A 25,327-nucleotide genomic window follows, 5' to 3' on the forward strand; every position below is an offset into this window, starting at 1 on the left:
GTCAGTAAAAGGCATTAAGTCTTCCGAGGTCATGAAACAAACGCTGACACGCCATTGAGATTGGCTCTAAACTGTCAACTTCAAGGTGCCATCAGATGAGGTGAGATAGGGTGGTCACATAGCATGCCTAAAATGTCTATGTCCGTGTGTGTGGATGGGTGGGTGTGAGTATGCTCATGTATACTGCTTATCTGCATGGCATCTTTCCAGGAAAATGAACTGGAAAAACTGCAACATAAAATGCATGTACAAAAGCCAGAGGGATGTTTGAGTGATGCTAGTTCAATGTTGAAGGTCTCCCGATACACAAGTCTGTTTGAAAATAAACCCCTATATGCTGCTGAAGCATGACAGTAAAAAAGCCCCGTGAGCTTCTCTGTGACACGCTGTAATAAATGTCACAACCAGGAACTCTTTTTCGTACAGACATCAAGCAGGTAACACACACAGTAGGCCTGCAGAACTGCTACTAAGAGTAAAAACTAAACAAAACAGCTGCAACAGATTGATATGTACTATGATATTCTTGGAAGGTGAGTTTATGCATTGGAGAAAGGTGCATTTACTTTTCACGGAGACTAATAATGTTTAGACCTGTTACACAGTCTCAATCTGACACATTGTGTTGTAAGGCTTTTTCACTACTCGATTCTTATTGGATCCCATGTGACACACACAAACAAAAAAAAACCATGAAAGCTGTGATTTCAAGAAACATTTACATAAGAACGTTGCATATCAGAGGATGAATAAATAGCCACTGAAGGCTGACTGCTGTTATTATCTCTCACAAACCTATTATGGTTGTAAAAAAAAAAAAAAAACTGGTCAAAAACTTGCAAATAATTTCCATTTACAACAGAGGGCCCATCATTGGCCCGGGATGATGATTCTAATTCTTTCAGAGTAGCCATGCTCAAAGTTTAAGTATGTCTGTCTGCACCGTGTCCCATTTGTGACTAATACTCCATCATCTATAGAAAAGACACACAAACAGACACAACTGTCTGATGAAGGATTTCTGTATTTCCATGATATTTGCACTGGATGAATAACATACAGAATAGTTTCCTGGGATTTTGTGTAAAAATCATGTGTCATTGTCAGAGATCAACAATGAACAAGATACTGCACTGGTGTGGGTGTGTTTAAACAATGTGATAACATTTTATGCTAAGAGTTCAACATAAGAAATAACTGTGCATCCTGACTGTGCTTTTGTGGGAATGCTATAGTACTACCATAAACACTCAGGCAAATAGCTACTGTATTATGTTGAACAAATGTGAGGCTGAATAGAACAGAAATCTTACCTGTTCACTTGTATCATTCCACTTTTAAAGCCCAGCCTGGCATCCTCCACCTATTAAAGAAATATGATGACAATGACTTACACTTTATATCCAATCCAATCCAATGTAATAGATTATGCCAAAAAGAACATACACAAAAAAGTCTGAAGATCTGGGATGGTATAAAAAAAATACATCTGAAAAAAAAAGAAGCTGTAATTCATGTTATTCTGATTACCATGTGATTGGAAACGGAATTAACCCAAAATATTAACTTTTATTTTTTGCATTTCATGGGTTGCAAGTGTTGTTGTTACTTCTTACAATACTTAAGACATTCTGGCATTGAGGATACATAGCAATTAAACATTTCAGGTGTTATTTTGCCCCATTCTTCTTTCAAACATGTCTTGTTGTGTGAAACAGAACAGGGTTGGAATAGTCAAAATTCTCTGTTGTGGACAGTCAAAAACCCTCTTCCTGTCTGTGTAATGTGTTCAAAATGTAGTTTTACATTGTCTTTCCACTGTCTGATGATCCATCCAAGATGCCTCAGAGTCAAGGCAAATTGACGCCACCTCTGGACAAGGTAACTTTTCTTTCTTTCTTTCCTATTCTAACTCTGTGTTGTAGTACTTTACAAAGGTCTCTCTCACAGGAATCCCTTTCATGGTTATATGAGCATTTTTCTAAATCAGTGACATTGGAGATCACAGTTGCCCAGGTTAGGGTTGCTCCCTTCCCTTAATGCACTAAAATGTCTCCTGATTCCTTGAATGGTTTCATGATATTAAAAATTTAAAAGGTTATAGTTGGTGGTGGTCTTAACAGGTGCATCTAGTTTTGTGAAGTCTTCATATATGTATATTGTTTTGAAGCAGTCGGATCTAGCTATGCAGTTGTGATCAGATGAAAGTGGTTCTAACCAAACAGGTCAGCCACTGCAGGCTACAATGGATGGATTTTAAGTGTCAAAGAGTCAACATTGTCAACAACAACAACTTAGCATGGATGTATTTTCAACTAAATCAAAGATATATATACAAAACTATGCATAAATATATATTGAAGCTTACTGTATGTACTTTGTAAAGATGAAATCAATCAACAATTTAAATAATAAGCAATAGAATTCACAGGGGACCATACAATAATAAAGTAACTATCAAGTTTATTTGATTTAATCAAAAGAAAAAATAATAAAACTCCTTTTTATATAATTTCAAATGCAAAAAAAAATATTGATCAATACCCTCCCTGCACCATCAACAACAACATCATTATTCTTTGCCAGAGGTAGTGTACTCGGGTTGAAATAAACAGCCTCCACCTGTTTAGTTATTGCCTTTGATTGACAATGCATCAAAGCAATGAAGCACAAACCCCAAAAGCTCTAGCGATCCCTGTGGATCACAATATTTGAACACTTTCTTCTTGCCCTCTCTGGTGGGCATCATACTGCCAAGTAAACACAAATCTAATCAAGCAGCCAATAAATACACCAGAATAGCACGACAAGAATGTTCACACAGTGAATGTGGATTCCACAAAGCGCCAGCAGCTCTGCCAATCACAGTGGGGATCTGGAGGAGGGTGCAACAGGGGAATGGCCATGTTCCAGTTAATTGAAGAAGACTTCATTTCTGCACCTTCAAGCCAAAAGTCTGAGCTTATTACGCAACCATGTGGATCCAATGTTTGAAGCTGGTGATACGAAACAATTAAGGACAGGAAACACAAGAGGGTCTCACTGGCTGGATTTCAGCTTGTTTGCAGAAGCGCAAACTTAATTGCTTGAGGACTTTGCAAGTCATCTAATTTCACTATCTTGCACAAGCAAATACACAGGAAAGACAAGATTAACACACACAACTCACACATGCATTCTTTTATATATCTTGGAAGAATGAACAAGAGGTCAGCAGATATAAATCTTTCAATCAGCCAAGAGCCTGAGATGAATTAGGATCTAGTGTTCTTCATCATCTTTATTCTGGTTTCATACCAAATCACACTGACTGACTGGCACAATAATAAAACCTTTATGTCATGAGAAGTTTTAGGGAGTGACGACTGACACCTTGAATTAAATTTCAGAAAGTGATGAAGTGATTGATGATCGTAAAGGTGATTTAATCTTTCCCACATTTGAATGGAATTTAAATGTTCATTTAATTAAACTCATTGTTAAAGGTATTTGGTAACAGTCTGTAATAATTATGGTGATTTATTAACAGAAATGGAATATAATACATATAACTATGTTGTTAGTGATATATAGTCATATGAAACGAGTCGTTACGTTTTTATTACTTTAGATTTCGCCTTTTTATTTACATATACGCAGTCCGCTCTACACACCTGGAAGGACACCACTTATGTCGCCATATTGATTACAGTGGCGTAGAAGGAACAAAGGGTGGCGCAAGCGCGATTCACTGCTGCTTTGCAGATGATTGGATGATCTGATTAAACAAACGTACCGTTTTCTCCGTGTCCTTGTTTAAAACTATAGATTCACGCGAGTTTATGCGCCAAGTAGCTTTGTTAGCTGGACGGAAATTACTCGGGGTCATGTTATGGAGATCAGCTGAAGGTGATACTAAGAGTCAGCCAGATACAACGTGTTGCCTGCTAATGCTATCCCTCTCTCAGACTAAATACAAACAGCCTTTAGCCTTACATAGCTAATATTAGCTTTTATTACCACGCAGGTCCACAAAACACCAATATAATGCAATATAATGCAGAACTAACGGTGACATTCACTGTAAGTTGTCTTTTCACAGAATATCTAACCAAATGTAACATCTATTTATAATTTACATCTCTAAAAGTATCCTCAGAACTTGAGAAGGTGGTGTCACTCAATGGAGAAGACATCATGACACATTTGAGTGATGGATATGTTGAGTAGTGTGTGCTGCACGCAGCGTCAGGCCACCGCAGTTTCTCCGAAGTGTGAAGTTTGAACGGTATTTGCTAGACTCTACTATTCCGATTACGTTCCCTGCACAATCGGAAATTACAGAATCTGATGAACAGCAGACAATTACACAATGCTCCTTTACTATGTAGATCAAAACATTTATTCTACATTATTGTATCTTTTTGAGGGTAGATTTTTGTCCAGCAAAGTATAAAATCATCAAGAACATAATAGTTTAGACAGACTCCATTCATTTGGCAGTACGTTCCCAAACCAGTCCTAACTAGATGCATACTGGATTTGGTAATATCTCTGCATATGAAACTTCTGACTTCTGATACCAATGACTGTTTAAACTGCATCCACAATTATTGGTTCACCACTTCCGCAGCTACAAGAAACTAACTCCAACTGTCCACTGACAATGGCCAAGGAGCGCAAACTCAGACCGTTCCTAAGAAGCTCTTAGCACTAAGAGCTTCTCAGCGAATCTTGGAAACGCGGCCAATGTTGGTTGGGTGAGAGGATGTTATTTGTGAGTTATTAAAAACTAGAACATTAAAGCATATCATCTCGCCAACCCTATAATGAGTCATGCAGGAATGACCCAGTTTTTCGGCAACACAGTCAAACGTGTAGCCCACTGAGCTGTAAACTTACCCTGTCAAATTGGAAAATATTGTGAATGATTTTATGTATATACACGAACACACACAACACATATAATATAATACATCCAGAAAATTCTATATGTTCCTCTAAACAGAACTAAAGGTACAATTTATGTCTCATTCAGAACGTTGCACCAACATTGGACAACTTACGAATGTCAATAAAGTCCCGCTAATAGCCTATTCAGAATATTGTAATCAAAACCAATAGTAGGGGTTATGAATGTCTTATAGATGTCCGGTTACATCCCCTGTTTGCTGGGAAATCTGTAGCAACAAGAGTGGATGGAAGGAAATCATACCCAACTGATTTTTACATCAACTAGATCTGTAATCCCTCCTGTATGACACTGAATATAGGGTGTAATTTTTTAGATAAGTGTTATCCAAGGACCACTGGCCTATCAACACAGTTAATGTCTAATGATGAGTAATCTAATCTACAGTGCTTCATCACTCACACTCACTTCCCAAACAACTACCTCACAACCAGGTATCCCACAAGGTATCCTAACAGGTTTTCTCAAGGGGAAAACTCATCTGATAACAGTACATTAGTATGAATTTGCTATAAATAATATGGTCATTTGATTAAGAATTTCAATAACATGACAAACTTGTTAACTGACTCTTATATTTCATGAGAAATTCTGTGATACATAGTACTAACTAAGTTGCTGAAGTAATAATTCTAGCCTATGTTGTTAGATATAGTGGACCCAGTAAACATAATTCTTTCCCATGTGATAAGAGGACTACAAATCCTTTCCAAGGAAATGACGCTGACACAAAGTCATGCCGTTTCTCTCAGCTACGCTAATGACTTCTCAAGTGTTATGCTGGGAGAAACAGCCAACAACAACAACGGCAATAAACTCTACAATTCGTTATCTCTTTAGACTCTCCAAGTTAGCCCTGAGAGCATCTTTTTTAACCCTCAGAACAACATGAAACCCCTACTTGGGTTATCATAAGTCATATTAAACAACACTGACAAAAAAAATAAAAAATAAAAATTCATGTTCAATCATCCAAACCCTTTTCCCCTTGAGTGATGTGTTCTGTGTAACATCTGTCAGAGTGCAACAACAAGGCCATAACCCAGTGGAAGAATTTGCAGGCTTGACCACTCATCCAGACCAGTGCCCATTCTTAACAGTTTTACTTTGGTCTTTTGCGATCTTGCTATTTTGATCTATGTATGCACGCTGCTTAAGTCAGAGATAGAACGAGAGAATTCAAACCAGAAGAACCCTAAAACTGTTCGTTCTTGGATTGTCATTACAGTTCTCCCATTTCAACTGAACAATCTTATTCTAGCACTTTTGCTCAGGGTATAGTACTTGTGTGAACAAAGTACATTTCTCTTTCACATCATGATAGACTTCAAATATCTTGATAGTGCTGACTTGAAGATGTCAAAGTGGATTTTTCTTTTCATACAATAACTTCCTATGGAACTTACAGATGGCAACATTCCATGTTGCTGTTGTTTTGTAGATGCAGTGTTCACATTACACGAGGGCAAACCCCAACCTCTTTTACACTTAAACACCTATTTCCTAATAGGCAACCCTCAGCATGTAATTTCAGTAATTAAGCCTAACCAAGTACAAGTGACAGCATAGCAGAAAAGTTAGATTGGGATCAAACTGCTGTACAGTCCCCAAAATGATCCTCTCCAACCTCCTTAAAGGGCTCTTCTGGATGTTAAAAGTGGCAAATAGAAATTTTGTGACAATTTCACATATTGGAAAGAATATGATTTTGAAAGACAAATAGGTATGGGGTCATTTCGGTGCCTTGAAATTGTAGCATTTTGAGCATAACATGCAGCATAGGCAGTAAAAACATTTTCTGGTCATCATGCCTTCAAATCAGCAACAATATAACTTTCGCTTGTGTTTCTCCTGTGTTTAAAAGCAAATGTGCAGGGAGTTACTGCACCGAGGTGGTGTGGACACGCATGCAGCCAATATGCAGCAGTCAGCAAATCACACGCAAAGCCCACACCACGTTACCGTTGTAAAGCTGGTCTCAGACATGAGAAGAGACTGCTTTGAAGATGCAGAATGTCTTATGTTGTGAAGATCTGATCCTCTTACATCTATTTCCTGATAATATGGTGGTGGATGACAATAATGTTAAAACCGATCACACTGACTCACATGAAAAGGATGCCTCATGCTTCTAGATAAAAACAATTCCTTACTGTCATTTTCTCCAATGTCACATTGAGGAAACACACAATTATCTCATAACGGTTCATGAGCAGTGTCACACAAGTGCTGGTCAATTACCATTCTTAACAGCAACGCATGCGACCAACCATGGAGGCGACCACAAAAGAACCAGGTAGCATTCAACAGGAAACGTCACCTCAGCCAATTACCCATGAGCACAAATGTTGCCAAAACAGCCATTAATCCGAACAGTGGGCACACATAAAGCTTGTGCAGCTTCCGAGGCCTCGATCAAGATCCCCAGGGTAAGAGACATAGGAGACGGTTCATAATTCAAGTCTTACAATAGGAGACCATACAATGACTAGAAATACTCTGACTCAAAATTGATGAAATACACCTTCTATACATTCAGCAGACGTTCCAGAACATTCCTCCCCTGATATTCCGTGCTGTGGACCGTCGTCATATCAAGACCAGAGTAATACAAAGCAGTTACTATAGCAGAGCATGTCATTTCACATTCCTTGCAAACATGCGAGAGGTATGTGTGAGGTGATAAACGATGGAGGCGTTCACATAAAAATGGACAGTATACACAAATGAAACCAGACTCATACCTCTCGTGAGTGCATAAAGCACAAGAATAACCATAAAAAACTCCACACAAATCTCCTGAGAGCCACCTGTCCTGTCAACACAGATGTCACGTCTCCAGAGGTCAAATGGAGAACTGACTAAACACCAATAATATCCAAATGTGTCATTGGAAATTATTATTCAGACAGAGGAACTAATAATACGTTGTAGTTCTGATATGGAAGACCAGCGTAAAATGTTTTTAGGCATGTTAGCTTTCCTTCACAGCATCTAATGCACACTTTTTACAGGTGATGACTGAAATAACCCCACAACTTTCGAAAAGTTCTGCTGTTGTAATAGTAGTTTAAGTAAAAAAAAGTAGTTTAAAATAGTCTACGGTTATTTATGCATGACATATTGGCATTGGTATTAGGGAACTACATTAGGGTTAAAAATGGAAAGTTACTATTACATATTGAAATTCTAGAACTCAGGTTACAGCTGAAAAATACACAACCCAGAGACACTATTGTTGACAAGTTTGCATTGTTAAAGTGTTAAAAAACATTTATTGGTAAAAACTTCTATAATTCAACATGAAACCATATTGGCTTTATTGTGGAGAGAGGCAGTAGTGTTTGTTTTTAAAAGGATAGCTGAAGCATTTATGTTGTTAGCATAAAGCATTTGATCATTCATACTCCACATTCAACGAGGTTGCGATGCAGTTGTTGAACACAATGTATGTGTACATTTTTGTTAAAAATTTGCTCTTATGGCAGGTACTGTGGTACATAAAGTATGTGTCATGTTTTAGAAAACATTTTGACGCTTGTTAACAGGAAAAGCACAGGTGTAACTGACTGACAGTGGCTCTATTCCATTCCCTTAGCAAAAAGTAGTGTACTTGAGGTTAATTTTATTAGGTATGTGCAAGTATAAGTATAGCAAGTATACTACGGACCATGTACTTGTAGTGTACTAGAAAGTATACTAATTTAATACTTCATTTTAAGTTTACAAAAGTAAATTTTCAAGTATACAACAAGCACACTCATCTCTATACTTCTAGTGTACTAATTATATACTTCCAGTCCACATTTTAGTTTATTGAAGTATAATTTAAGTATACATTTATACACTTTTTTCTTCTAGCTACTTAGCATATTACCTGTAGCATGCTATTTATATTTTTACATTTGGCAGACGCTTTTATCCAAAGCAACTTACACTGGTAGGTTAAGGGGGGTCTTGCCGAAAGAACCCTGCTGGAGGTAATACATTTCATGCAGGGGATTTAAACACAGGTCACTCACATGAAAAGCGGCAATCTTGCCACTGCACTAAAGATATCATACAAAGAACCTTTATGAAATCAAGTCCTTCTTTGCTGAGTCAACAACTTCACCCTATTCTGTAGTTGGATCAAGATAAACTAAGTATTAGTACTATGTGGCAGAAAGAAATTGGAAGTATACTAAAGTACAAGTATAAGCTTTAGTATTAAGGTACACGTGTAAGTCTTAGTATTAATGTATTTAGTCTTAGACTTTTCTTTATACTTTTTAGTATAAAAAAGTATACTCTTACACCGAGGACTATTCCTGATCCTATTCTATCCCTGATATGTTAAAATGTCCTCCCTAAAGAAGGCCTAAGCCTCTGGGTCTCCATTTAGAACCTTCAGTTGACTTTTTCTTCTTCTTTTTTTAATCTCAGGCCTAAAAATAGAGACTGTGGTATGCTATAAAGACTAGAGGGTCCTTTGATGCTATCTTGACGTTTTAAGCTTTATTCATGATGTTTGTTTTTCAATCAGTTGATTTGTTTTAGCCATTTTGAAATATCTCTGTAAGTATCTGACATATTTTCCTGATATTTTGTGCAGACATTCATGGGTGAACCCCTGAAATTCCATCTTGAGCTATCCTTAACTAAAATTTTCTATTTGTTTATGATTCAGAGCCAAACAGCACGGGCAATTCATCTGCTCCAGCTGTAATTTGTTATTCCTTATCGGCAAACATTAGCATGTCAACACCCTAATTCTGCTTTCTGGTTATGTCATGAATACTGGAGTTATCAATTTCCTATTTGCCAGTAAAAAGTATAGATAAGCAGGTAAAAGCAAACAAAGGCAGTGCCTGATATTGAAGGCAGTTGTGCTAAACTTAGGAAAATATACAGCTATAACAGACAACAGAATTTTCGACCCTCACACATCTAATTTTAAAGTAAAACAATTGTCTCTGATCATATTACACTTTCTTCAAATTGTACTCCACTAAATAAATGGGAAGCTGATGTCATGCATCTTATGCATACATTTATTTTGACCTTATATTGTATTCCTTTGTGTACACAGACTCTACTTTCTAACTTGGGGATCAAACTGTAGGATCAGCAACTAAAATCATATCTCAGTGCATTGTTACTCTTCATAGCCTAATCCTAAACATGTCTGTCCAATGCAAATACAAAAAAAACCCAATATGTTTTCTAATGAGTTTAAACATTAAAACACATCTTTATTATCAATATTGTGACTTTTTAAAACCAACTACATATCACTCATGTATACACAATAAACACGCTTCTGAATATATTTGGAAGTTTCATTATTGGTTTACTTTAATGAATGAGCTGAAAAAGAGTGTCAGAATTGGCTGGAATCAGATTTTGGCACAATATCGTCTTATCAATTTGGAGATCTTGCAATTCAAGTGGTGCAATTCAATTACTAGCAAGGGACACTTTTGATCTCCTTTCTTTCTATTTCCATCTCTACCCTTCTTGTTTAGATGTCTCCATTATCAGACTGAAGAAGAAATGAAAAAAACAAAGAAAAAAAACTACCACCAGCAGCAGTAATGGCAGTAGGCAGAGGTAACCGCAATCCTTGCAAGACAGTGCTTCCATCCCAGCATGCAACATGGTGTGATGTATCTTCACATTCTAGTCATCACTAATGTTGGTTTAAGGAGTATATATTTGGAAGAAGTGCATCTGTTTGATTTAAGACATCTGAAATGTCCATCAAAGGGTGAGAATGAAGCGTGAGGAGACTAGGAGCTGCAATCTTAAATTGTCGGATAACATTGTTCTTGTTATATTCTTGTCAGTACAACATGGAGCAAAATGGATAGCTTATTTCTGAGTTTATTTTCACTAAGACTTAACATTTTTTCCAGCTTCTCAAACCTTTAAAACCAAAACAATAAAAAATTCAAACTCAACAAAACTGAATCCCAATAGAACCACAAATTAACGGTTTGGAACCAAACCAACAAGTCTTTGCACTAACCAGCATGAAACTTTCATTAGTCAAAGCACCAGCCTCCCTCGGTTTGCTGTAATACGTTAACTTTAAACAGCTGATGACAGAAACTGGAGCTCTTAGCAATGAAAAGGCAGATGATGCACAGATATAACACAGTGATCCCCTCTCTGATGTTCTTCATCTTGGTGTGTATTCTTCTTTTTAGTGTTGTCTTCATAATCTAGTATGCTATGTAAGTCATATATGTCAGGGTCCTTGTCAGATTAATGTGAAGGTATATTGGTGCTGATGAGAGTACAATATGGAATGTCATTTACTGTTGAGTTCAACAATGAGTTAATTTTCATGCTCTCCTTGTGAAAACCCGCCAAACCACACCAAATTTGATGTTTTGTGACTACAAACGACCGCAAGAAGAAAAATCCTCTTTACGTGTCCAAATCATACATCTCATTAAACAAAGTTCAATAGCCTGATTACGTCAGGCCAGAGTGTCCACCAAACAAGCAGCACCATCGCAGATAAATGTTTGTTTACTCTGAGCCAGTCATTCATGGGGAATGCAAGATGTTTAGGGTGGGATGCTGCTGAAATTTTGTTTGCATACATGTGTCTGGCCATGAGTACAGTATGTGTTTGGCTGAATATGTATGTGTCCATGTTGTTACATCTGCCAAACAGTAACACTAAACATGTGTAAGCACTTGAGGGCCACTGTAGATAAACTCTGTAAGAAAAGCAATTTAGCACAGTACATATGAAATGGAGAAATGTTTATGCAAATGTAATTAGCAGACTAATGGGATTTCACCTCAACAAATATTGATTGAAACCATCTGCTTGATGTGTGAGCTCATTACATTCTTCAGGAGAGGTTGCATTACAACACCCAATGTCTAATCAAGCACAGTAAGCAATGTTCTGCCAAGGCAGAAACAAAATAACAAGAAGTTATATTAAAAAAAGCCTATAGCTGTCATCTCACAGAAACTCTAAATCGGATCAGTAAAATCAGTGTTTGCTCTCAGGTCAACTTGCTGTTCAGTTAAACCTACTCTGTAAAACTGTATCCCATTGTAAACTGTTTTTATGTATTTGCAGGATGTGAGATAGTGATCACTGTGGGCCATTTAACTGTGGCCACATGGCTGGGCACATTCCCATGACAACTAATTTGAAACACTTACAATTAAAAGAACAAGTGCATTAGAATAGAAAGCCAATATCATCACATTGACCTACTAGTATAGTAAGACAAAAGCAATGTTGGACCATTTAATCAGTATGCCAAATATGCTTTCAGTCACTTAAAACAGCCTCACTGCTTGTTTAATCCATAATTGTTGCAAAAGATAGCACATTTCACGACACATTTAAAAAATGAAACAAGAGTTTAAAAGATAGCATGTTTCTGTTTGGTCATTTAAAGTTCCTGGTTGATCTGGCATCGCCTGTAGGTAATCATCCAGCCAAAATGACACCAGAGCTGCCCGAAATATATAATTTGAGTTTTGACACTGCCATGTACACATGTGTAATAGCTAGAATGCAGGACATTCAAAGTCAATTAGTACAAAAATCAGCTCAAACTAGCTATAGTTATTTATTTCAAGTTAAAAGAACAAACATATTTACTGTATAGTGGAGTTTAACATATTTTCAACCACTTTCTTTTCTGGATTATTAGATGCTGTCTCCTGTTTCCTGTCTGAAGCTGTCCAGAAGCAGGTGGTGGGCTGAGATACTGCAACTCACAACTTTTTCCAGCCCTGGACCACATAGTTTTGCTTTAAGTTCTCTGAACATTTTTGTGGGCTTTTGATGGCATATTTGTGGTCTCTTCGACCAAACAACAAAGTCATGTTTATGGCTTTACACATGCTGGGCTCACACAGAGATTTGTGGTGTTATATACCTCAACTGTAGGGTGAGCCCAAAGAGCAGAGACATTGAGTAAGTCTCTTGTGTTACTTTGATAAGCCACAAAGTCCGCATTTGGAGGTCAGAGAGATGGAAGATGGCGTTACACAACAGTTTTAATGTAACTATATGTTGTTTCATTTTGCACAAAACAAAACAAATGATATAGCTACAGTTAAGTATCAAGACAGAGATGATTAAAATGAGCTCATAAGATTAAATGATTATCATGGTTCGCTATCATGGCATATTTCAGCAGATGGTACAGAACGTGTCTGGTCTTTGATCAGCCTATAAGAGCACACTTCACTCCTCTGTTCATTGAGCTCCACTGGCTACTTTTAGCCTCTCGAATTAAATTCAAGTCACTGATGCTAGCCTAAAAAGTGCTTAATGGAACGGCTCCCATCTACAAGGCAAGGCAAGGCAAGGCAAGGTAAGTGTATTTGTAGAGCACAATTCATACACAAGGCTACTTTGTGTATGACTTTGCCTGCATCTGCATCTTCAGGGGGATATCATTTGTCACCTTGATCAAAGCTGTCTCAGTGCTGTGGTGGGGCCTAAAGCCTGATTGTAAAGTATCAAAAGCATCGTTAGACAGGAGAAAGTCAGTAAGCTTTTGGTATACAACCTTTTCTATGACTTTGACTAAGAATGGCAGGTTTAATATGGGTCGGTAGTTGTTCAGTACTGTGGCATCAAGATTGCTCTTCTTTAGAAGAGGCTTAATGACAGCCGTTTTTAAGGCCTTTGGAAATGTTCCAGTCTGGAGTGACAACTAGATGAGCGAGTTGTGGTAACAAACTGCTCAGCACAGACTTTAGAAATATAGTGGGCAACTCATCAAGACAGCATGTCGATGAACTCAGACTGCAGATGATCTCTTCAACTGTTTTGTCAGTAACAGGTGTGAAATGTGTCAGCTAAAGATGTCTTGCTGGCTGCAGAGTAGTTATTTGTGTTGCGGAAATTATTGCATTTTTAATGCCTTGAACTTTGTCATTAAAGAATAATGCAAATTCATTACACTTAGATGTAGAAATGAGTTCTGTATCAACATGTTCCATCAAAATACTTGATTACTGGCTACAGCATATAGCAGTGCTGCTGGATGCCATGTAAAAAATACAGGTTTTGTTGTTGTCAGCATGAATACATCATGTTCTGTTGCATGGCTGTATTCCATTTTTATGTGAGACTGTGCTGTCTAAAACCAAGGATCTATGATGCAGCAATGTAGGTGTTTGAAGTGAGAAAAAGCCAACCCCACCCCCAACACTGTGATTTTGCTGTTTTTAAGGAGTTTATATGTGCATACCCCTAGTATACACACTCTGCATTGCTCCATGGGGGTCAGAGTGATGTGCACCTGTTTTGAGAACTGAAGTTTAAGGGGTAACTGTTGTCCATGGGTGCTCAGTGGGTAAATTTTGTGTGGGACCATTGTGATATAAAGTTAAGGCTCACCACTAACTCCAGGCTCATTTTTTACCAGGTAGACTTACAAACTTTTACCGGATTAATGCATACACAATAAATTGCTGTGATTTAGTGTCCTGCTCCCCATTTTGCTTGTTCACGCTACACATATGCCTTGGCTGCTTCCCTAGCAGAACTTACTTGCCACGAGAATGTAAGTTGTTATGTTGATAGTCTATTCCAGAGATGAAATTTCACCTAATTGTTTTCTTTTCTTGATGATTTAATTTTAATAATATATGTTGAACTGGGTGATTAAGAACACAATTTTCTGTGATGTGACAATCAGAATATCAGTGTTATATCTGCTTTTCTCTAAGTTTACTTTCTGGGTAATTTCTCAGGGTAATAATTGCAGTAACACAGCCTTTTGAAGTCTGTACTGTTCTAATTTGCTCATGTACCTTGCTTCCCAATAGATTTGACACCAAAGCTCCATAAAAATGTCTCTATCTATCCTCCATACCTGCTTAATCATATTCAGGGTCGCAAGGGGTCTGGAACCTATCCCACCTGCGATCAGGCGAGATGTGGGGTACACCCTGGACAGATTGACTGTCCATTACAGGGATAACACAGAGACAAACAAGACAAACGACCATGCACACTCACACTCACCCCTGGTGTCAATTTAGAATCACCAATTAACCTAATATGCATTTCTTTCGACTGTGGGTGGAAGCTGTAAACATTTCAACTGGTAGCCATAAATCTAAAGGATTGCAATGTCATTTGGAAGAATTATGTGATCCTATGTTCAGTAACATTATTTACAAGCCTCAAATGGGAATATAAAAGAGAAAACATTCCAACTTTGCGACAAGATGACCCACCAGCAATTAGAAATGTTCTATGAATAAATAATATAGGGCACACTATTGAGAAAGTATAATAATGTTTGACTGTCCTCATTTTGAGATGATACATTAATCAGAGAAGCAATTACTAACTGCATAATTGAATCAGGAATGGTATCTGATGATGAAAACCTTATCAATCATTAGCTTCTCCCACAAATAAAAACTCTTGCTCGTTTCCACGATCCATCCATCAAGCAATCTACCATTTTGTGGTTAACGCTGAGATATTCCCCATAGCAAGAAATAATTTACTGAAAAATACTAACAACATGAGGTGTTGACTGATCCAACATTAAAATCAATTTGGTCAGCAGCTGCTGGCCTCCATGTGAGAATGTCAGATTTATATGTCGTGGCCTGTGATGATCAGTGTCTGGATCATGATAAGAGAAATATGGTGAGATTTAGTCTCAACCATATGAAGTCTTTAGACAAAAAATATCTGTTATTCATTACTATGATTGATTAGAGACTAAATGCCGGTGACGGTATTGATCTTTTCATATAAACTCTGCAGACTCAACCAATTTGTTTCTGACACTAAACAGTATCTGTCATCTACTGCACATATTTAAAGGAACATCAGTCCACGCCTGAGCCTTTGAAGTCAAAGTGAACACAGGAGCGAATATTTTACAGAGGTATGAATGTGAAGGCCAGAGAATGTCCAGTGCTCATTGAAAGGTTCAAGCAACTCTGTCTGAACATGGATTACATCTCATGAACTCAATCCTTTTAAGCCATGTCACGGATCCACCAAAAGTATTAGAAAGGTTCTGCTGCAAGAATTCATAGTGGTTTCTTAATACATTATGTGCACAGTAGTGGAATGAAGTCATTAAATTTAGTAAAAGTGCAAAAGTGATCACTGATACATTTCCTCACATTTTTTTTGCAAAATAAATATACATAAAATATTGACTCTTCCATTAGATGCCTATGCCTGCATATCAGAAGGCAACAACCATCCCCACAATCATTTTGATATAAAGAGAACTATACTCAATGACAGAGCAATGTTTAGAAACAAAAACAGCTTGGTAAACTTCAACACTACTAAAGACATACCTGTATGGTGTGTTTGTAGAAGTTGGGCTCAGTTGGGACGCTAATCTTTGTAGATTATCTCAAGTTTGACATCCTCTCCTTCACTTTTCTGCTGCTAAACCTCCAAACGTTGATCAAGACTACAGCCCTGTTGTTTCCTTGCTTTACTTATCTGCTGGTGGTCATGAGAATCATTCCTGTTTCCCTCTGATGTTTTTACATGACTGGGCTTGTGGTATTCTCTCGTCTATACGCTCCATGTATTGCACATGTAAAGCAAAATTTGACTGATAGCAAGCTGACTCAGGAGGAGATCTGAATGCCTCATCTCTCTTAACAGTCTTTTGACTATTATACAGTACAATGCTGCTACTGTCTTACTCCATCCTACCAACAGGCCAAAAGCACACCCTGTTTTACATGGGACAATGCATTTCATTTCACTTTGAATTTACAATATGTATGTGAGGCAGAGGAGAGATGTGGCTTATTCCACATCCATATACTCTAACAGCCCCAAATTTACATAAGCGATATTAACCAACTTGACAGCAGCTCTCACAATACCATGTAAAGTAACAAAAGCACAACTGCTGGATCAAAACAGATGTTCAACATCTGGTCTGATTTTTTGTATAATCTAAACAGATTACTTATTATTGTAATTACTCGTCTCTTTTAAAGTAATTAGACATCATAGGAGGCCCATATGTTACACTGCAGCAATTCAAAAGAAGTGTACCAACTTAGTTTACTGGAAGTCTAATTGGACACATGTGGCAAGTACTAATATATGAACAAAATAGAGACATGCAGCTAGCATGTGTGCCATTCAGCATGCATAGCTTGTCAAAGAGAAGCCAAATAGAGAGTGTGAAACTCACTGAAGTCAACCACTGTTTTCACTGTATGAATCTTTAAAGCAAACAAAAGAAGTTTGCAAACCTTAAAACTATGCCATTCTGACTCGTTTTGAAGTGCAACGACTTTTGTAATACATGTTCCCTGGCCTGAAACTGCCCTCGAGTTCCTGGGGGTTGAGTTACCGCACTTTACGCATCACACTGTTTTGCTTTACAATTAATTAACATTTTATTTGGGCTTTTGGTCTTTCACACGACAAAAAAAAATCATGTATGTCTGGACATTTGCAAGGTTCACAAGGAGTTTTGTTTTAATGACGCAGGTGACATCTCACAACTCTGGGGGGATCCAAAGAGCAAAAAATAATCTGCCAAATTCTCTAGAGTTAAAGCTACTTTAATGCTGCAAGACCAATACGGTGGAGGTCATTTGAATTTTGGTTGTTGTTTTTAAGGTACTAAGAACTGACATAGTCAAAAAAACATTGGCAGCTCTTGCAGCAACTTTTTTTTACATTCAGCCCTTGCTACATAGTGGATGTGACAGTTTGTGTGGAAGTTATCTGTGAATTATGCATCTATGTCATCTATGTGGATAATGTCTATCTGGACCACTAATTCATGAAAAAAAGAGAATTGTTGCAATCGATAGCCCTTTGGAAGGTTGAGCTCTTTTGATGACATCGTCTGCCCACATGGTCCAAAGTTTGTTTTGTCTGCAAACCTAAAAGCACACCCATCATCCTCAGCTGTACTTCATGTTTAGTGCTAATTAGCAAAAGTTTGAATTTTAAATTACAATATTGCTAAACTTGATAACTGTCATTGTGATAACACTAATCAATAAAATAATCCCTATGTTTACAGAGTAAATGCATGTAATGTCATGAAACATGACTGCACTCAGGTTATGCCACATTGAGAGGTTAAAAAGACAGCTGGCTGCCCACTGTTTGACTGGCTGGAAAATACAGAAACCATGTATAAATTGTGGAAGAGTTAATGTGCCATCGATTGTACCAACAGATTGAGAAAGAAGTCAGGTATCTTTTTATAAACTTCTAAAAACAAAGAAGAGAGCCAGATGGATTTCTGCCATTCACACAACTGAAATCCAAACTCAGAAACATGAATTTGCGATAAACGCTTTACGTCTGGTATGTCAGATTTTTAAATAAACGTTATTGTACAGTATTTGTACAATATTATGACAATCCATAATGTGATAAGCTATTTAGCATCCCCCCCGTTTACAGTCAACTGCATTTAAAACTGATCCCCAGGTTCACAAGACAAATGTTTTCCCAATTTTATAAATTCAGGGGATAATGGGAACAAACTTATTTGAAATAATGAAAAGAAACAAAAAGTGTGCCCCCAAAACATTTTAATTGTCTCACGACTGTGCTCACTATAGCCTTAGCTGAACAGTGGATTCTATACCATAATTTCACTGATGCTTACAAATTTGCTGTCAAATCCCTCTCTTAAGCACAACCATAAATCTTGACTTGCTTTCATGCTTTGCTTCTGGAGTTTCCTGGCATAGAATGAGGCATATATAGACATTAAAAACTGATGATTTGTGGCCAGATGTTAATGTCCATGGTCCAAAGGATTCTTTGGAAGGTTGCAAAGGTTCCAGTTGAGACCAACAGCTTTAATTTAAGATAATATTTATTTGTAATACCCCCAGTCACACTGGTAGCAGCAGCAGCCATTTTGAGTATTTTTGCCACACAGGGGCCATCAATTCAAGTGCTCTAGTTGTGACAAGATAGAACAGTGATGTACATGCATATCATCTATACCTTTAAATTATAGAGAACAAGATAAAAAGTAATAGTCCTAACAACAGACCCTTCTAGTTTGCTCACCTGTAATGTTTAGAGTCAGAAGGCAGAAATTAAGATGCATGCTGATTCCTTACATCACAGGAAAACGTGTAATTAACCACTGACACAAACGTGAATGTTTCAAAAAACTACATCCGTAATTATGAGAACTGCTTTCTGCTTTCAGATGCTAAGGGTGTGAAAACTCTGAAGACCCTGACATCTATATCAGCATAAATGAACCACACTACAGGCCAAACAGAGAGGCACTCGTTTTAATCAAAGCACACTGCAAAGATGTGAAATCACAAAAGCACACTGCACATATTAAATGCTTCTGTTACTTTTGCGTGTGGACAATCTCTACTGATAAATTGTGCAACTTACATCCACAGATTGCTCAGAGCCTGTAGAATTATATTGGTGCAATGTGACCATTTCAGTGGAGGAAGGACAGACGTGTATTTGTTAATCCCAGCTATTTCTGGTTAAAGTGTACATTGACCAGGTGAAAAATTAGGCTGGTGTTGGCGGTGATCCTAAACTATCTATCACTATGGCTCCACACAAAATGAATCCACTGAGCATTCAACTCCACAATTCGGAAAAACATAGTTCTCATTTCTTAACGTGTCTCAAGCAAAATCGTATAGAAACCATGTAACATTGTTCATTTAAAAACACTACATTCTTCCACAGAAAATACATTCTTTTAAAAGTTCACTCTGTCTTTAAAAAGCTGCTTTGGAAAAATCTGTGGTATTACTTGCACTCATGAACATAATTCTCCTTGGTCGTGGTATTATTATACTGACTGCATTTGGACTATCTTGAACTATTACTTACATACATCATTACCATGTTGTTTGCATACCGAGCATGTCAGGTCATGGTTATCATTGACTTCAGTTTACTGAACAGGCTACTGCAAGTCCAAAGCATAAACTTTAGAGGAAAAGGAGAGGAAATATCAACACATGTGAGTGTTAAGTGGATGCGAGTATGCTTTGATGGAAACCAAAGAGTGTTATCAGTGGGAGATAACAAGACACAACATATGGCTTTTTGACACTTAGCAGCTAGCTGTTTGAGCAGTCAAAGTGCTTGACAACAAATTAATTAACTTTTTAGAAAACAATAGAGAGACAAATTTGTGAAATAGACAAAATGCTGCTGTTAGGAGGTTTGTTAGCAGGTTAAAGTGACCAACAAGCCACACAGATAAGGATTACAGGGGTCCTTTGAAATATGAGCATAGCACTCAGCCTAAGCCCTAAATACTGACAACATATCCAGGTCTATTTAAATGATTTGTCTCCTGCCATTTGAATGATCTGCCTCCTTGTGAAACCTGACACTATGACTGCTGCATGCTTTTATCGCCACTTTTTCACAACAGAGAAGAAAGAAAAACCTTTGGAAAGCCAAATGTGCCATTTAAAAAACAGAAGAAAAACAATCACAACAGGATTTAATGTAGAACTTTTTACACTGTAAAAATTAGCAAAGGACGTCACTTTTAACACCCAAAAACAGCCATACAAACCCCCCCACCTTTTGCTCTGTAATGCTCTGGTGATAAATGTGGAATGTTGGAAAATTGCTATAACCTCCCTCAAATTTCACAGGATTTACATGAAAACAGGACTTAGAAATCTAGAGTTTCACATTGAAAGAAAACATTAAGAAATTATACTTTTTACTGTCCTTATGAGAGGTACATGGACAGCCATAAATGCCATAACGTGTCCCTATTTTTGCAGTGTTCACATTAAAACAACCTTTTATTTGGCAAATGTCAGTAAAACCCACCGATTTTTCTTACAGGTATTGATCCCTTTCTTATCTTTTAAAAAGCCAATAAGTTTATGTAACCAAATAGTGAAGAGCAGGGACAAACCAAAGCAATGCATCAAAGAGTAAAGCCAGACCACAGTGCCTGATTAATTACATGTGAACTGTCCATCTTAAAAAGATTCAGATATAGATTTAGGTAAAAATTCCACAATCTTGTCTTGCAATAACTGTAAGAGGCTTGCGAAACCAGAGGCAAAATATGGAACTTTTGACCTTCCATAGTCCAACATAGTTCACTTCACTATAAAACCTACTAAAGAAACATGAAGAACAATAATGTTTTTACCTCAAGTAGGAGGAATTGTAATGTACAAAATAAATAATGCAAACAGGATCTGGAAGTCAGGCGCTGACACTGACTCCTTCTGAAATCGGTAGATGACACAGTCAAACACAACTTTATGAAAAACAATTACAGTTACATGTTCCTTGGATCGCAGGAACAATGCACTTGGATGCTTAAGCCAAGGCCTTTAATGTCTTCACTGATTCAAAGCTAAATGATTTCTATTCATGCATAATCTGACCTCAAAACAGAAAAACTAACAAGTTTAATTTAATTGTAGTAGCTCAACATTTTCTTAAGTATTGTCCAAAGTTTTAGTTATAGGTGCTGTTTAAGACTTTACCCAGAAATTGTACAGTACCCTTGGAGACTTAAGATGGCAGCCAATTTGGCATTAAACTATATTAAAAATGAAAATAAACTTCAGAGTTATACATTGAAAAGTGTTGTGAGCCTTATTCACTTAAATTGGATTAAAAGGTTTTAAAATATTTCTAAAACCGATGTGCATTTTTAACTAAAGATTAAAGTTCAATCAAATTAGGTGTGGGAATGAGTACAGTTCAAAAACAGTCATGTTTTTCACAAGAGAGAAACTCTCGTTAAGCAAGCAATGAGTGATTACAGTATGCTTAAAACCTATTAATAGCACATCAGGTTCTGTAGTGCTTTATCTGTAAAGCAACACACTGCCGTTGCCCCATGTTTCCTCATTGCACTGTACTTTAGCTATCAGTCACACAAAAGCTTTGGCCAGTTTCCTTTTCCTCATGTTGAATGTGCTGTCCAGCAGAAGGGCAAAGCAAGTGAGAATTATTTTATTCAGGACTAGTCACACGGCTTTTGTTTGTTTTTCAGATGGAATACTGCAGGCGGTGGAGGCAGGATACTTCCTCACAGATTTCTTTTAAAACTCTAGAACATAAACTGTCATTACTCTAAATTGGGTTTTGCCCCATGCCCATAATAGTAAGTCCACGGGGTCCAAATCCATGAAAATATAAGAAAATTCTGCGGCCTTAGCTTGCACTGCCATGCCGCAATCATGTTATTAATGGAAGAAACCAGATTGTTTGGATATCATATCCCCATGATAATTAAATCCAAATGTTTTGAGACGAAAGCTTATCCAGTACATGACTGTTGGCTGTATCACAGATGAATTGATTCGGTGTAGGTAAATAAACACGGATAAGAGGGTTTGTACACGACTGAAAGCAAACACTAACCTTGTTTTTGCGTAAATCCATAGAGGCAAGTTATCGTGGTGTTATGACATCAGAACACTCATGGAACATGAGTTCACTAAAACAGAAAAAGGGGGAAAAAATAAAGAATGACAATTGACTTCCAATCCACTGACCTCAGAATATAGGCCTATAAATTTGCAAATTCTGCCAAACACAACAAATGGCACAAGGCTTTCAAACGTGTTTTGACCTGTCAATTCAAACACAAATCAAATACTAAAATAGCCACAGTGTTGTACAGACAAGCAGAGCTTTAAACCTTAACATCGGCCTCATAGTTTCACTCACCAACACATGCAGCTCGGCCAGCTGCTTTCCATAAACAGTAATTGGATTCACTTGTTGTAATTTACTTCACTACTGTCAGCTCAATCTATAACTCACTTCAGATACATGATTATTCAAACATTTTATGTCCAATTTCCTGTTTAGCAATTACCCAGAAGAGAGAAGTAAGTGTCCTCACACCCGCAGTTGGCTGCTTCCACATATAACAACTGGAAAGCATGCAAAGCACACGGCCTGTCACCACACTGGTTTGCATAATGCAGATCTGACAGTCAGTTCCTTCCTGCTGCAGTCATCACTGTCAATGGCTGTGTGGCTCCTACACTAAAGATAATCACACCCCCATTAAGATGGTGAAAATCATGTGGAAACAAGTAGGAAAACTGAGAGGAAGCCTTCTTGCAAATTAATGAGTTAGTTTTGAGTCATATTAAATCGTCAATTACAAGCTAGAGATCTGCTTTTTCTCCACAGAGAGCTCATTGTCTTCGCTAGCTAGCTAGCTAGCTAGTCACATTTAGTTACTGATTAAACTACATAACATTTACATTTAACTTACAGTATAAGTTGCACTGGTCCCTAAAGTTAATACAGTTTACTGTAGAACAGCAGAATTTGTCTGTTTGAAAAAGACAATCACAGGTATATTGTTTGAGCTTGAGCTTAATCAGTACTTCTACCACATGGCCATTTGAGGCTAAAGCTATAAAGATAACATTGTTTAGAGCAGCTGTCATTCTGAGGTATTCTGAGACATCAAACCGCTTTTCATAACATCAAATAACAAACTAATGTCTGAATTTCAGAAAATTCAACATATGAACATCTATTGGAACTGCAGAAAGTGGTTAAACTATTTTGGTTTGGTCCATGTTACACCTGTTAACATAGAGGCCAGGGTTTCTGATCTATACTGTAAGCCATCACCAGGGGGTAATTGAGATGTTTTGGCTCTACTTTTTATGGGCCTTTAAGCCGTCCATTAATATGTACAGTGTATGAGGCTCTTTGAATGATGGTATATTCCACTCCCAGTATACATAATGATGTATTTAGGAATGATGATGCAACAGTTAAGTGTAGGAGGGATGCTCAACAAGGGCTGCATGGTGCATGGTGTAGTGGCTATCACTGTCGCCTCACAGCAAGAAAGTTCCTGGTTCAGATCACAGTTCTCCCTCTCTACTCTGGCTTCCTCCCATCATATAAAAACATGGATGGTAGGTTAATTGGTGAGTTTAAATTGTCTGAGAGTGACTGTGCATGGTTGTTTGTCTTGTTTGTTTCTGCGTGATCCTGATGGACTGGCAACTTGTCCAGGGTGTACCCTGCCTCTCTCACCAAATGACAGCTATGATAGGCTCCAGCCCCCCTGCGACCCTGAGTTTTGCGACATGTAATTAAGCGGATAGTTATAATGAGTCTTTGAACTTAACTAGACAAAGTTTTTTGGACCACCCAAATAAAAAGTAATCATATTCACATCGTATCATATTCACTATGATAATTTACTGTGACATAGCTTTCATGCAAAAAAATCCAAATGCAAGTGAATACATAGCCACTTAATATGTCTATTCCAGCTAAAACACAAATCAGCCATTTACCGGTAGTTGACTTTTACTGTAGTTTAGCTGTAATGGACTCACATAAATCTTTAGGTTTATCTACTGCAAAAGCTGTCTTTACTGAACAGGAAACATTTGCTGTGAATTTGGGAAAAATTAAGTTTAATACATGTTCTGTCATTTTTAATGAGTAAAATATTTCCAAGAATTAATCATTTGCCTTTATATATTATATAAAGGCCCAATCTAATTAACTGGGCATCAGGCATCTCCAAACATCTCCTATCAGTTCATCAAATGATCAACTCTAAAGTAATGGCCCAAAAAACAGATTTTCTTAATTTTTCCACTGTAGGGCAAAACACTGAACAAGATAAGTCAGATCAGAAATCAGAAGTGAAAATTAGTTTTCTGTCAATATTTTAGTTTTGTCAGCTGTGTGCAAAAAGCGAACTGACAAAGGGTCAGATAGCGCAAAGCTAATCTGCACTGATTTCCAGTTTCAGTGATTCTTTCTTAAACATGAATTTTTTTACTGTATTACCAGCCTCATGTAGCGAGTCAAAATGAAAAGTGTAAACATTTTAACATTTCAAACCTTGTTGTGATGTTTAATCCATCAATGAATTCATAGACAAGTCTGGGTGTCTCCTTCTTAAGTAAAGAGAACAGAGGTTGTGTACTGTAGAAGAAGCTGTTGGTAATTAAAGGCACAGCAGAAGAAGAACAGCTTAGCAGCACTATAGACTGTCAAAACAGTGTGTAGAGTCTATGCTGAACTTACAGTTAGGAGGCAACTGCCTATGCACTTTTATAAAAAAAGAACCTGTATCAGGTGTATATGGCACTATATTTTGGTTCCAGTCTTATGTACTCAGGTGTGAACTTAGAACTTAAACACAAGGAAGGTATGAAGGTATGATAGCAACAGTTCAGTTCACTTCCAGGTATTTACTTTTAGCCTCAGATATCAGCCCTGTCCTATCCTCTGAGATAATACCCATAAATGAGATGCACAAACACTGTCTCACGGTGGAAGCATGGTAAATTCTACTTTTAAAGGAGGACAAAATACATAGGGAGAAATCCTTGGTATGAAATTCAGAAAAACATTTTTCAACTTGCAGTGAACAC

General features: G+C 37.4%; 1 protein-coding gene across 1 annotated transcript in view; it reads right to left on the reverse strand.

The window, feature by feature from the left end:
- The window catches only part of myocd (myocardin), a 130,593-nt gene extending 107,767 nt beyond the window's left edge, over nt 1-22,826 (reverse strand). Inside the window, exons 1-3 of the mRNA XM_072373939.1 lie at nt 22,626-22,826; nt 22,317-22,392; nt 1,314-1,363 (exon numbers count right to left, since the gene is read on the reverse strand). The gene's annotated coding sequence lies outside the window, so the exon portion shown is untranslated. The remainder of the gene's footprint in view (nt 1-1,313; nt 1,364-22,316; nt 22,393-22,625) is intronic.
- Nucleotides 22,827-25,327: the final 2,501 nt, after the last annotated feature.

The sequence above is a fragment of the Leuresthes tenuis genome, unplaced genomic scaffold (assembly GCF_036924035.1).
Source record: "Leuresthes tenuis unplaced genomic scaffold, fLeuTen1.0.hap1 SCAF_20, whole genome shotgun sequence".
In the NCBI taxonomy this organism is placed as follows: domain Eukaryota; kingdom Metazoa; phylum Chordata; class Actinopteri; order Atheriniformes; family Atherinopsidae; genus Leuresthes; species Leuresthes tenuis.